Raw genomic sequence first — 14699 nt, 5'->3', positions numbered from 1 at the left:
GTGGGCAAAGGATATGAACAGACACTTCTCAAAAGAAGACACTTATTCAGCCAACAGACACATGAAAAAAATGCTCATCATCACTGGTCAACAGAGAAATGCAAACCAAAACCAACAAATGAGATACCATCTCATACCAGTTAGAATGGCGATCATTAAAAAGTCAGGAAACAACAGGTGCTGGAGCGGATGTGGAGAAATAGGAATACTTTTACACTGTTGATGGGACTGTAAACTAGTTCAACCATTGTGGAAGACAGTGTGGCGATTCCTCAAGGATCTAGAACTAGAAATACCATTTGACCCAGCCATTACTAGGTATATACCTAAAGGATTATAAATCATGCTGCTATAAAGACACATGCACATGTATGTTTATCATGGCACTATTTACAATAGCAAAGACTTGGAAACATTCCAAATATTCATCAATGATAGACTGGATTAAGAATATGTGGCACATATATACTGTGGAATACTATGCAGCCATAAAAAAATGATGAGTTCATGTACTTTGTAGGGACATGGATGAAGCCGGAAACCATCATTCTGAGCAAACTCACTAGGACGGAAAACCAAACACTGCATGTTCTCACTCATTGGTGGGAATTGAACAATGAGAACACTTGGACACAGGGTGGGAAACATCACACACAAGGGCCTGTCATCAGGTGGAAGGCGGGGGGAGGGACAGCATTAGGAGAAATACCTAATGTAAATGATGAGTTAATGGGTGTAGCATACCAACATGGCCCATGTATACATGTGTAACAAATCTGCACGCTGTGCACATGTACCCTAGAAATTAAAGTTTAATAAAAAAATTTTTTTTAATTCCAATTAAAGATAAATTCCTTTTTAATGTGTGAAAAACTGGCATCTCATTATTTTAATACACATTTTAGTAACTAGGTAACTTGGTTTTATATATGTTTAGTGTACTACTTTTTGAATTATCTAGTAAGATCTTCTGCTTATTTTGCTACTGAATTATTTAACTTTTTACTGATTTGTGTAAGTTTTTGGTATCCCCGTTATAGTAATCATTTTGTTCAAAATTATTTTACACATATCTCCATTCAGCTCCTAGTGTTCATATTCAATGTTTTTGAGAGAAAGGAAGTCCCTCCCTTCTAAAGATGTCTACTCTCTAAGGAGTTTAAATAAGTACCAATTAGTAAACACAATTAGGGAAGTTTAACCATTGTCTAATTGAATTTGATTTGTGGAAAATAAATGTTCTCACCTTTCTATTATTATTTAAACATGTGTAGGAAGGCAGGCCATATATTCTGGGCTGAAAAGTCTTTTAAAAAAGGGAAAATGTAGTCTTTCAAAAAGGGTACCAAAGTACAAGTTTGTACTGCACTTTGCTGAACACATTGTCTTTTTTCAAGCTTAAACTTTCTAAAAGGTTAGCAGTGTTCTCTCTGAAACACAGAGCTGCTCACATTACAGCCCTACTCCAAAACATTTGATGGCTTACAACAGCCTACACAGCTGAGCTCCCATCCATTTTCCTAAGGCCAATATCTCTTATCACGCCATCTCTACACAACACTCCCAAACTATATTCTCTTGTCACACTCTACTTCTTGTCCTACCCTGTCCTCAAGCCTTATATTTTAATACTTCAAGTCCTGTACTTAAACTGCTTTTTTGCCTGAATTTACATTTGTTCTTTCCCACAATCTTCTTCTACACATGAAAAACCTGTACATTTGAGGGTATCACCTTTTATTTCCACTGCAGCTTCTCACTTGCCAGTTCTCCACTTGTTCTTGCTGGTTGTGAGGCACTGGTGAATTTTAGAACTAGAACCATATTATATCCATCTTTGCAGTTCTAGAGCCTGGGACTAGGTTTGGATGTCAAAAAATTATTCCCAATGCAAGCTTGCTGAAAGCAATATTCAGCAGATGAGAAAAGAAAGGAGCCAGAATTCTGGTCTACTCATCCAGATTGCTTTCCACTATTGTTTTGCTGAAACTCTCCCAATGTCATGAGAAAAATAACAATGATAATAATAATACTAGTAGTAAATACAGAAGATAAGTCAGTTAAAATTGAGCTGGTAGCATGCATGACTTCAATTCTGTATTCCTGGTTTCAAAATAGTCCTTATCCACAGATAGGAAGAAACAGGAAACAGACCCTCAAGTGCCTATCACAATGCAAGATTTGCCAATTTCATAACTTGCTCAGGCACCCGCATAAAAGAATCTAGGCGCACTGGTGACCTCATCTCAAACACACTCAAAACACACAGGCCTTCCTCTCGCTGTCCTGCAGTACATGTTGCTCCTCCAGCTTAAAAAGCAAAACAACAAAGAAATAATACCTCCCAGAGGCTATCACAGTTGATCTTGGACAAATCTTTAGATTAGATTAGTAGTCAATTCAAATGTTGCCTTTACTTGGCTCATATCACATGTTATGAACTTCTTAGGATCATCCCAATGCAAATTCTGAGGCAAAATCTTGAGTTTCTATAATATGTAAAGTAACAATAACCTATTATAACAAACCAATCGACCTGTTCTCAAGGCATTGGCCCTACCCAAAGCAAAACTAAATTTCTCAAACACTTACGAGTTTACAGTTTCAAGTCTCTTCAAAAGTAGGTTTCATATGAGTTCTTGAACAGGGCTCAGCACTTTCAGTGAGGTTAAAAGTGGGTGTCCACAGAAACGGTTTCAAGAGATAAGAGAGTCCCCCACTACCCACCACACAGAAGACCAGCAGAATCGCAGAGTCCATGCCCACCCTTTTTCACTTCTGGAATATTTCCCCCCATGTGAAAGACCACCTGTTTTTCACACACTATCCTTTCCAATGAGAACATAGTAAAAATTTGATCCTTGATAGGCTTTGTTCAGGGTTTCACTCTACTTTCCCAGTGGGTCTCAGTCTGCCAGCATTCTGCTTTAGTGTCTTGTTGAACTCCCCCTCTTTAAGGCCACACAAATCCAAGTCAGTCAGTTCATGTACTAACACGACCTCTGCAAGCCCCTCAGTCCACAGAACACCAGTCTTCATTCCTGATCATCACACAAGGGAAGGTCTAACTTACGTCATCAAATATTAGTTAAAATGAGCCATTGAATAGGTAAGCTGTGATTTATTTCTGGAAACCAGAACCCTGTCCTGGCACACTTACACTTTTTCCTTGGTGTGCCCATCTTTTCCCTTGATGTGCCTAATGGGGAGAACTCTGCACACAGGAGGTTTTCAGTTAGTATTTTTTGGTGAACGAATCGTGTCTCTATGGTAAGTAGTCTGGCAGGGGTCAGAAGCACAACCCTGGAAACAAACTTAATAGTTTGAGTTCTAATAGCTGGCCGTCTCTCTGGGTCTCTATTTTCTCACATGAATCCTGAGGATAATAATGACATCTACATCCCTCTGTCATAGAATTGTAATGAATGAAAAAGGTGATGCATAAAAAAACAATTAGGATGCCGGTAGCTAGTGCTCAGTAGTTGTAGATCTTATGACTTCTGCTCTTACTGCCATCATGCGGAGTGTGTTTCTATGTAAAAAAGCTAACAACTAACAAAGGGTGAAAATTAAAGTACAACTTTTGATTATTGACTTACCAGACTGGATTCCTATCTATTAATAGGTCTAGCACAGGTAGAAGAGAAACAGAAAGATTTAACTTCTGGTTTATATGATTTAATGCAAATACAGACAAACCTGGCTAAGAAATGGTTTTCACCAAAGTTTGTCTGCAACTTGAATACTGTAGGTTAAACTTATTTAAAAGTATTCTAGACAGATTCATTGTTAGTTTCTGGTGTTTATGAGTGGATTTCTTTTTATTTAATTTTCTGAAGAGACACCAGAGACAGCCCTAGCTACTATCAGACTTCCCAGAAACAAGCTGTGCAAATGGCACCCTTACAAAATTCCATTTACTGTAAAGATAATAATGAAATAATCTCTAAACAAAAGAATTTGACCACTGTTAACCACTCCACTTCTCCAATTCACTGATACTTCTCCCTTTTCCTTAGCATAACACAAAACAAACACATGACCGCACAGTATCCACTCTCCAGTGCAGAACAGAGTAACAAAGGCACAAAGCTTCAGAACACACAGACCACCATGCCCACCACATCTACATCTGGAGCCACTTAAAAAATAAGCCAAATCAATGAGAAACTGAGAAGATGAGTGACTACACGGTTTTCAGCACTTATTGTTACAAAAAGACCAAACATGCATACACACTCTCTCGAGAATTCCAAGGCAGAGCATCCACTTTCCTGAGGAAAGAGTAATTTTACAGCATATATCCTGATCTCACATTCTTAGCAACATGACACTGGCTTTGGGCATGCAAAGAATAGGCATACTACAGACAACCATAAGACACATCGCATGGCCTGTAATACCAGATACAATTTTTAATTTCTCTGAAGTAAACTCAAATTTCAAACATGTATTTCTTTTTTTAACTTATTAATTTCCTCATGGCCTTCACAGCAAATATATTCAACTTTCATTCACTTAATCTTACCACAATAGATGATCCAACATATCCAGGAGACAGCCATATGTAAGACATGCCCATACTCCAAAGCATAGAAAATGTAACACACCAGGGCCTTGAGGAAGCAGCACCATAACAGTGCAAATACACAAATATTTAGGAAAACTTACATCACCCAACAGATAGCATGTGTGGTCACCACTATCCAGCACTCTCCAAAATAAGTAGCTGTGAGTGGCTTATCCAAAAGTTGTCTCATATATACTTGTCACCACAAATTGTTTCTGAACATACTATTGATTCCAATTTTGGGTATTCACAACATGGTAATTATCTGGTAAGACATATTTATGACTCACTTGTAATTAGACTTCTAAATGCACACATGCTTGGGTCACAGTGAGGCAAAAAACTGAGTTATTTGTAGAGTACTTTAAGATTTAGCTTTTCAAAAAACATACTTACCTTAGTTTTAGAAGTATTCTTCCCAGCACCCTTCACCAAGTTATTTCAATTTTAAAAAGTGAGGAGTAGGGAGGGCTTTTTAAAATACTATTCCTTCATATTCAGTTTATCTTATCCCATATAGAAATGGAATGAAGTGTGGTGTCTGTCCTAATGATATTTATGGTTGTGGTGATGCAGAAATATCCATGGGCTCAAGCAAGAGATGAAAAATCATATTCTCCCCAAAATGGGAAAATCAGTGCTACCTGGGGCCCAAAGGGATGTTCAGGTTACATCTGTCAGGATTAATACCATAAGAGAGGACATCTTTGGAGCACAGTGGGGCTCACCTCCGATTTTGGTGAGTTATGTGGATGACATCAGAGACAGGCATTACCCAAAATGAGCATCCCAATAAGACTTTCATGTGAGATGGTCTTAGAAGACTTTCTTTTTTATTTTTCTTTTGAGATGAAGTCTTGTTCTGCCACCCAGGCTGGAGTGCAGTGGCACAATCTCGGCTCACTGCAACTTCCGCCTCCCAGGTTCAAGAGATTCTCCTTCCTCGGCCTCCCAAGTAGCTGGGATTATAGGCACCTGCCCCCATGCCTGGCTGATTTTTATATATTTAGTAGAGGCAAGGTTTCACCATGTTGACAAAGTTGGTCTCGAACTCCTGACCTCAGGTGATCCACCTCCACCTCCTGAAGTGCTGGGATTATAGGCATGAGCCACTGTGCCTGGCCGAGAGTCCCAGTAAAACTTTTATGTGAGATGGTCTTAGAAGATGATGGCCCAGCTCACACGGAAGAGGATGGCTGTGTAGCCAAGTGAAACAGATTTTTTTTTTTCTCAGGAACAGAAATCTTAAGGTAGGAGATGGCCACTCACTGAGTAGTTGAGGCATGCCTTGATGGAACTCTCTGGGGGTCAGATTGCACACTGTCTCCCTGAGTTGCATAAAGCATAGGACAGCCTGCCTGCACTCCAGCTTCTAGCATGTACCAACTCAGCAGAAAACACATCACTATTTTGTTTCAAAAATACTTTGTTTGCCATTAAAAAATATAGTAGAATCTCAAGGACTGCTTAGGGGTAGGTAGCAAGTCTCTCATCACCAGAAGTATTTAAATGCTGGCTAGACAAACACTCTGTGCAAATAAGTTTCACTCTTTGTGATGGGGTAAAATGAATCATTTTCTTTGGCACTGACAGAGCTAGTGAAGATCTTAGCATCCAGGAGATAAGCAACAACTTCTGTTTACTAAATAAACTTCATTTTCACAGATTACTGGTGAAGCAAAATATTGATGTATCTCTAAGACATTAAGGGTACAAGACCACTTATGTTCTTTATGGGCTTTCAATGAAGAAATGACTTGAAAAATCAGGCCTTGAAAGGAGTTCCGATGCTCCTAATTAGCATCAGAACTGCTCTGATGGGCTTAAGCCATCCTGAGAGTCCTAGCTTGCTTCTTCCTCAAAGTCTCTTCTCATGAATCCTATGCTTAGAAGTCAAACAGATAAAGCATCACTAAATCAAACACAGACTTCAGCACTCTTAACATTTAGGTGTACATCTCATCTGAAAATCATCCAAAAGCTCAGGCCATCTACAAGAAATCTTTCCTTTGCATTTTAGTATCAATAAATTAAAAGGAAAGAAGGAAAAGAATAGGAGAAAGCCATTTAATTATTTTCATATGTAAGAATATAACATTGGTTTATCAGTTACATAAGTACATTTCATGCATCATCCATGCCAGGTACATAATTTTTAACCAACTAAAACACATTATAAGTGGAGAAATAGCTGAAAACATGGAAAACATACATAACTCTTTAAAGGGTGGGGAACATGCCTTGTTCATATACATTGCTTAATCCAGCATTCCAATCTCAGTGAGGCACCACCATCCATCCAGCTATAAAATCCAAAATCAGGAAGTTATCTATCCCTTCCCCACACCATCCCATCGGCAAGCCTCTCTTACCTCTTAAACCTCTATCAGATCCATCTGAGCTCCTATCTTTACTGCCACTATGCTGCAGGCCACCATTGCTTTTCAAAGTTTTCATAAACTAGCCTTCTAACTGATCTTCTTCCAAACAGAAGGCCAGTCATTATTTCCTTCTACCAGGTCTATTTACTACTTGGGTAAAAATAGTCCTTAGCATGCAAATTTCATCACACTTCTGTTTAGCCCAACAGTTTTCAAAGTTTTCCAGAGTTCTTACAATCGGCTCTAGCCCCTACCTACTTCATCATTCCTGTCATTCACCTCATTCAGTGTCTTTTCTTCTTCCAAACACACTGTACTTCCCCCGTTTCCCTGGACACATCCACCTTTTCAGCCTCAGGGCTTTTGTACCGGCTGTTCTCTGAAGCTTTCTTTTTTCTCCTGTCACCCATCCTTCAGATATTAGCTGAAATGTTACTTCCACAGGATACCCTCCTTGACCTGCATCCCGGCATCCTCCATTCCTCTCCCATACACAAAGGCCAAAGTTTACTTTATAGGTTCTTGTCACACTTAACTTTGAGCAGTTAATACAGATAGAAGTGACCTGTTCGTGGCTAGATGAGTCTCTTTCAATGTGATCTTTCATCAGATTAGCAACTGTCTGTCTTTGCCATACAAGTAGGCTTGGTGGTAAAGACAGAACCTTCACAAGCAGATATTTTAATATTTATGGAATAAATCCAAATCTCTAAATGTAAAAAAAAAAAAAGGGAATGGTAAATTTGGTAGTAAAAAACAGTGTGTTTTCTAAAAGGAGCCTAAGTCTGATTTAAAAAAAAAAAAAAATTGTACTTAGGAAAATTAAGTTGTGAAACCTTAATAAGTTTTGAACACAAAAATGGTTCTTTGAAAACGTATTTTCATAATATAAATACAAATCAAATTCAGAGAAACACAAGTTAAGACATCTTTTAGTTACTCTTGGTTTAAAACTTTGAAGTAGAATATTTTAACCAAATACATATAGATTTAACTAACCCAATCACAGAAAACCTGTTTGGGTTGTTAATTAAACCATTATAAACCACTGAATGATCAATTAGAACTCTGAAAGATAAAATGGCTTAAAAAGTCTATTTTCTGTATCACAGAGGAAAATATACAAGCCTCCTCAGACATGAAACTAAGTTAGAATATTATATCTAAGTGTATCTGCCAGGTATAAGTGTAAATACTAGTTAGTATGTAAGCACTTATTGAAAGACATTTAAAGTTAGTAATGTATCTTTAATCAGTCAGGATTTCATCTTGTATAAAAGATACTAAGAACATTTCACCCACAATGCAAACTTTTTCTTTGTTAAAAATTTGTTGTTTGACAAGAAAACCCATTCAAATGTTTCACCTTGTGTTTCAGAATACCTACCTTATCTTCTGAGTATCCCGTTTATTTCTGAAGATATCTGTACCTCTTTTAAAAGAAAGTTAAAATTTGGATTTTTAGTATTTAGAGAAGTGCTTTGTTTTTTTTAACAATAAAGTATCAGGGTAAAGTTTGTTCTCCTAAAACAGTACAAATGATTCTTTTTATAAATATGATATATAATCAATTATTATCAAGTATGTACATTGCACACACACACATCAAGCAAGATTTATACCCTGTAGGTTTCTGGTTTTGCATTCAATTTTAAAACCAAGAAGTAATGGAATAAAGAGAATTTAAATTATATACAAAGCAACACTCCTATTTACTCATGCCACTAATGAAATAAAACTCTAAATAAGTAGAGAAAATGGATTCACACATTGGAGCTCTGAAATGATCTGGGTTCTTTATCTGTGCATTTATTTTTCCAATTGAATTTAAAGTTCAACCCAAAATCCATTAAAAATGTTTATAATTATTAAAGGCCACAGTGTGACAGCTTTCAGTGCAACCAGGCATTAACAAGCATTTTCTTTTCTCTTTAAACTGAGCCAACTTTTGTTTTAGAATTTCTGTAATTCAACAGTCTTTTCCACCAAAGCACCTAAATCTTTTCCACCTTGCAGCAAACTACTGCATGACAGATGTGCCAAAGTTGCTAGTTTATGCCCACTTCCTTTGCTGAATGTGCAGTAATAGTTAGGCCTTAGCTTCCAATTTACATGAGGGTATTCTCCAAAATCTTCAAAAATTTCATTTTTATATTAGAAATCAGCATGCAAGTCCAGGCACAGTGGCTTATGCTTGTAATCCCAGCATTTTGCCAGGCCAAGGCAGGTGGATCACTATTGGGAGAACCTGCCCCCGATAGTTCAATGTGGGTCCCTTTCTGTTTTCCCTAAGTGTCAGCTGGTCTGATAAATAAAGGGAAAAGTACAAAACAGAGAAATTTTAAAGCTGGGTGTCCAGAGGAGACATCATATTACGGCAGGTTCCATGATGCCCCCTGAGCTGCAAAACCAGTAAGTTTTTATTAGCAATTTTCAAAGGGGAGGGTGTGTAGGAATAGGGTGTGGGTCACAGAGATCACATGCTTCAAGCACAACAAAAGATCACAGGGCAGAAGGTCAGGGCAAGATCACAAGGTCAGGGTGAAATTAGAATCACTAATGGACTTCCATGTCTTGCTGTGCATGCATTGTCATTGATAAACAAGGTTGAAGAGCAGAGAACCCGTCTGACTAGAGTTGCCAGGCTGGAATTTCCTAATCTTAGCAAGCCTGGGGGTGCTGCAGGAGACTGGGGCGTGTTTCATCCCTATCTACATCTGCATAAGGCAGACACTCCCAGAGCGGCCATTTCAGAAGCTTTTCCTGGGAATGCATTCTTTTCCCAGGTCTGTTAATTGTTAATATTCCTTACTGGGGAAAGAATTCAGGGAAACTTCTCTTACCTGTTTTCAGTAATAAGAGAAATATGGCTCTGTCCTGCCCAGCCCACAGGCAGCCAGACTTTAAGGTTATCTCCCTTGTTCACTGAACATCGCTATTATCCTGTTCTTTTTTCAAGGTGCCCAGATTTCATACTATTTAAACACACATGCCTTATGAACAGTTTGTGCTGTTAACGCAATCATCACAAGGTCTCGGCATACATCCTCAGCTTATGAAGATGACGGGATTAAGAGATTGAAGTAAAGACAGTCATAGGAAATTACAAGCGTATTGATTGGGGAAGAGATAAATGTCCATGAAATCTTCACAATTTATGTTCTTCTGCCATGGCTTCAGCCAGTCCCTCCATTCAGGGTCCCTGACTTCCTGCAACAGATCACCTGAGGTCAGGAGTTTGAAACCAGCATGACCAATGTGGTGAAACCTGTCTCTACTAAAAATACATACAAAAATTAGCTGGACATGGTGGTGGGTGCCTGTAATCTGAGCTACTTGGGAGGCTGAGGCAGGAGAATTGCTTGAAACAGGGAGGCAGAGCCTGCAGTGAGCCAAGATTGCACCACTGCACTCCAGCCTGGGCAACAGAGCAAGACTCCATCTCTCAAATAAATTAAATAAATAAACAAACATGCAGTAGTCAGTGAGCACCAACCATGCAATTGTGCTAGGTACAGAAGATGGAAAAAATATTATTGAGGTGGGAGAAACATGTTAACAGACGAATTACGGCAGACATACTTGATAGATGGGGGTGAAAGTTATTAGGAACAGAAGGCAGAATTCTCCCTAGAAAAGGTAGTATTTGAGATGGGTCTCAACAGAAGAGTGAAGAGTAAATGTTCTTTGCTGGGGGAAGGGGATGGAGACACAACAAAAAGGACAAACCATGCAAAAGCAGAGGCAGTAAAGAATTACTCAGTGTGGCAGTGATGTGGAAGATAGAGACAAGAGCCCAGACTAGCAATTTGGTTTGGAAGCAGATGAGGGTCTTTTTAAAATAAGTGAAGGAGTTTGGATTTTTCCTTTTGTAGACAACAGGGAGCCAAGAGATGTTATTAGGCAGGCAAACAATGAAAGCAGCTTTAGTTTTTGAGGATGATGACTCTGGCAGCAGGGTGGAAGATTAACAGCAGTAGGGAGAAACTGGTGGCAGAAAATTAACTTAAGAGGTGCTTATGACTCAATGAGGACCTTAGATCTGAAGTGATTAAACAGCCAAAGTCAGTGACTGGAGCCTGGTTTTGGGGAGACCCTGGTGACTGATTGGACATGGGGGTGAGAGAGACTTGCATCAGGACAGCCAGCAGTAATGTTTCTGGCCTAGTAGATTGTGTGCATGGCAATCACCTTCCAGAAGGAATGGACATTACTTTTATTTTTACAAGTACTTGCAGGATGAGGAACTTGTAGTGTGATCAGGATGACAAAGGATTACTGCTTCAGAAAAATTGTAAGTGAAAATACAGAATTAGAGTTGCCAGTTTATAGGTTAGAAGAGAGGGCACAAAAGCACCAGAATGCACAGGGCATTCTGCAGGAACAGAACTCACTCCCAGGTATGGGACCACAAAGGTTGCTGCAGAGAACAGGCATTGGACACCTGGCAACTGACATCAATGGGATGCTTACAGTCTGTTCACTGATTTAAGAATTATAAAACAACTATTCTCAAGTGTTGCACATGTCTCTAAGGTAAGTGGGGGCCCACACCACTTTGGGGGCAACTGTCTGCTTACTGCAGGCAGCACTTTCTTTTCTGGAATTCAGTCTCCTCATCTTCCTGCCTTCTCCCTTGCATACCTCCTGCTTGTGTAATAAAGTGGAAAGTGGGAGGGCAGGAGAAAACGCAGATCAGTGGCACTTGTTTGCTAAAAGTATACTAGACAGTTCTGGTATGAGGCCAGGGGTCCCAGATCATAGAAATTATTGGTATCTCCTTTATTGCATCCCTGTATTATCCCCATCCCTCTCAGCTAGGGTAGCTGGCTGACATCCACTCTCAAGAGGACATGTATGGGCAGAAGACCTGGCTCACAAACACTGCTGTTTGAAAAGGGCAGATAGTTATTACATAACTCTTACAGAATTCTTACAGAATTTTGCAAAACCTTGAGAAATGAAAATAAGGGAATATTATATGCAAAATAAGAATTTTGCATTCATGGTCAAAAACATTAACTGTCAAGCAAGTAAGAGCTTGTTCAAAGAATTTTTTTAAAAGATATACTCCACAAACCTGAAAACATGAGGGAGACTGGCAGATGACAGCATCAGAGCGAATTTCCTAAATAACTGAGGCGGTGACTGGGAAAACTGAGCCACCTACCAAAACAGCTTTACAGAGCCAATGCATTTCATTTATTGTAGAAGCTGATGAGTTCTAGAACTCTTATTTCCTATGGAGTTTTCAAATACATTCAACAACACAGCGACCGATCCCACTGCCTGACGGGGCCACTTCCTTTCCAGGCAGGGCGGAGACCTGCTGGGCGCGGGAACCCCGCCCGGCACAGAACGCGCTGGCCAGTGGGCCACTTGGCAGGGGCCCCGTGCACCTCAGCTCTGCATCCATGAGAGGTTATAAATGAGGCAGAAAGAACTTTTCCCTGCTCAGCGGATTTGTCCTTTTTCTCTCCTTATTGGATAGGAGATAGAGCACGAGCCCAGATCTGGGGCAGCAGTTCACACTCCATTACAAAACTCTAAACAGCATCGGAGCTAGCAGCAGCACACAACCGGGAACATTGGAGGGATTTTCTTCTTTTGTGGGTGGTGATGGTGGTTGCGGAGAGAGAGAGAAGAGTGAATAAAAAGTATAACGATTTGGTAGGCTGAAAAACCTGTCTGGGATTTTCATTAATAGAAAATTGAACCCTCGTTCTTCTTTAAGAGTTTAGATTTAAACTTAGCCCTTTCAAAGTCAATGGAAACAAAGTTTGCTTTTCAGATAGGAAAGCTGAAAATAATGAGATACTTCTGTCTGGAGGAAACAAAATGATTTCTGCAAAGGCAGAGTTGCCAGTGCATTCCCATATATTTGAGAGTTTTTTTTCTGTTTTAGATATGTAGTGGTCTCTGCACCTGTACACAATGTTACTGAAGTATATTTAATAGAAGTGGAAGGTGAGGGAAAGGGAATTGTAAAGGGAAGAATGTGATTTTGTTTTCATTTATATATATATCTATATTATATATAGATATATATACAAATATATACAAAAATATATATATATATATTAAAAAAACAAGTTAGGCCGGATTACTACTATCCTCCAAAAGCTAATATAAATGCACATCAGGTCTTTCTAGCGCAGCACTGAAGAGGCTGCCACTACGTGTGCTGGGTGCTGTTTGGCATGACCAGTGGCTCAGGAAGAGGAGGAGTAGGAGTGGAGGACTGAAGAAAGAGGAGGAGGAGAAGAGAAGAAAAGGAGGAGGAAAGAGAAGAACTAGAAGAGAAAATGAGAAGAAGACAGTAAAAAGAGAGGAAGTAGAGGGAAAAAAAGGAGAGGAGGACAACAGGGCCAGGAAAGGAGAGGAGAAAAGGGAAGCTAGGAGGAAGTAGAGGGAAAAAAAAAAGAGAAGGAGGAGGAGGAGAAGAAGGGAATGAGGAAAAAATGAGAAGGAGGAGAGGAGGAGAAAAAAGGAAGAAAAGAAGAAGGAGAGAAGGAGGAGGACAGGAGGAGGAGACAAGAAAGAGGAGGAGAAGACGAAGAGAAAAGAGGAGAGGAGGAGAATGGGAAGCAGAAAAAGGAGGAGGAGATGAAGAGGTGAAGGACAGGATGAGAGGAGAAAAAGGAGGAGGAGAGAAGAAGGAGGAGGAGGAGAAAAGAAGACAGGAGAGGAGAAAAGAGAGGAGGAGAAAAAATAGGAGGAGTAGGAGATGAAGAGAAGAAGAAGAGGAGGAGAAGGAAAAGTTTGGGAGAAAAGAAAAAGGAAAAGTAGGAGAGGAGAAGGAGTACAAAAGAGGAGGAGAAGGAGGAAGGGAAGATGAAAGAGAAGGAGATGAAAAGAATGAGGAGTAGAAAAAGGAGAGAAGGAGGAGGAAAGGAGAAGAGGAGGAGAAGAAGGAGGATCAGAAAGAAAAAGGAGAAAGGGGAGGAGGAGAGGAGAAAGAAACGGAGAAGGAGAGAAGGAAGAGGAGAGGAGAAGAAGAGAAGGAGGAAAAGAGGAGGAGGAAAGGAGGAGGAGAGGAGAAGGAGAAGAGCAGGAGGAGGAGAAAGAGGAGGGGGGAGAAAGAAGGAGGAGGAAAAGAGAAGAAGGAAAAGGAGGACGAGAGGAAGAGGAGAGAAAAAAAGGAAACGGAGGATGAGGAGAGGAAGAGCAGAGAAAATGGAAAAGGAGAAAAAGAGTAGAGGAGGAGGAGAAGGAGGAGAGAAAAAGGAGGATGAGGAGAAGAGGAAGAGAGAAGGAGGAGGAGAAGAGGACAGAGAGAAGTAGAGGAGAAAAAAAGGAGGAAAAGGTTCAGGACAAGGAGAAAAGTAGGAGGAAAACGAAGAAAAGAAGTAGAAGGAGGGGGAAGAGAGTAGGAGGAAGAGGAGGAGGGGAAGAGGAGGAAAGGAGAGGGAGAGGAGGAGAGGAGGACAAGGAGAAGGAGAAAAGAGGAAGAGGAGGAGGAGAGAAGCAGAAAGAAGAAAAAAGGAGGAGGAGAAAGAGGAGAGGTATAAAAGGAGGAGGAGAGGAAGAGGAGGAACAGGAGGAGAGGAGAAGGATAGGAGGAGGAGAGGAGAAAGATAGGAGGAGGAGAGGAGAAGGAAAAGGTGGAAGAAAGGAGGAGAGGAAGGGGGAGAAGGAAAAGAGAAGGAGGAGGAGAGGAGGAGGAGGAATAAAAGAGAAAAAAGAGGGGAGGATGAGAAAAAGAGGAGACAAAAAGGAGAAAGAGAAGGATGAGGAGAAAAAGGAGA

This window comes from Theropithecus gelada, chromosome 19 (assembly GCF_003255815.1).
Source record: "Theropithecus gelada isolate Dixy chromosome 19, Tgel_1.0, whole genome shotgun sequence".
Classification (NCBI taxonomy): Eukaryota; Metazoa; Chordata; class Mammalia; order Primates; family Cercopithecidae; genus Theropithecus; species Theropithecus gelada.
This window is presented reverse-complemented; position numbering follows the sequence as displayed.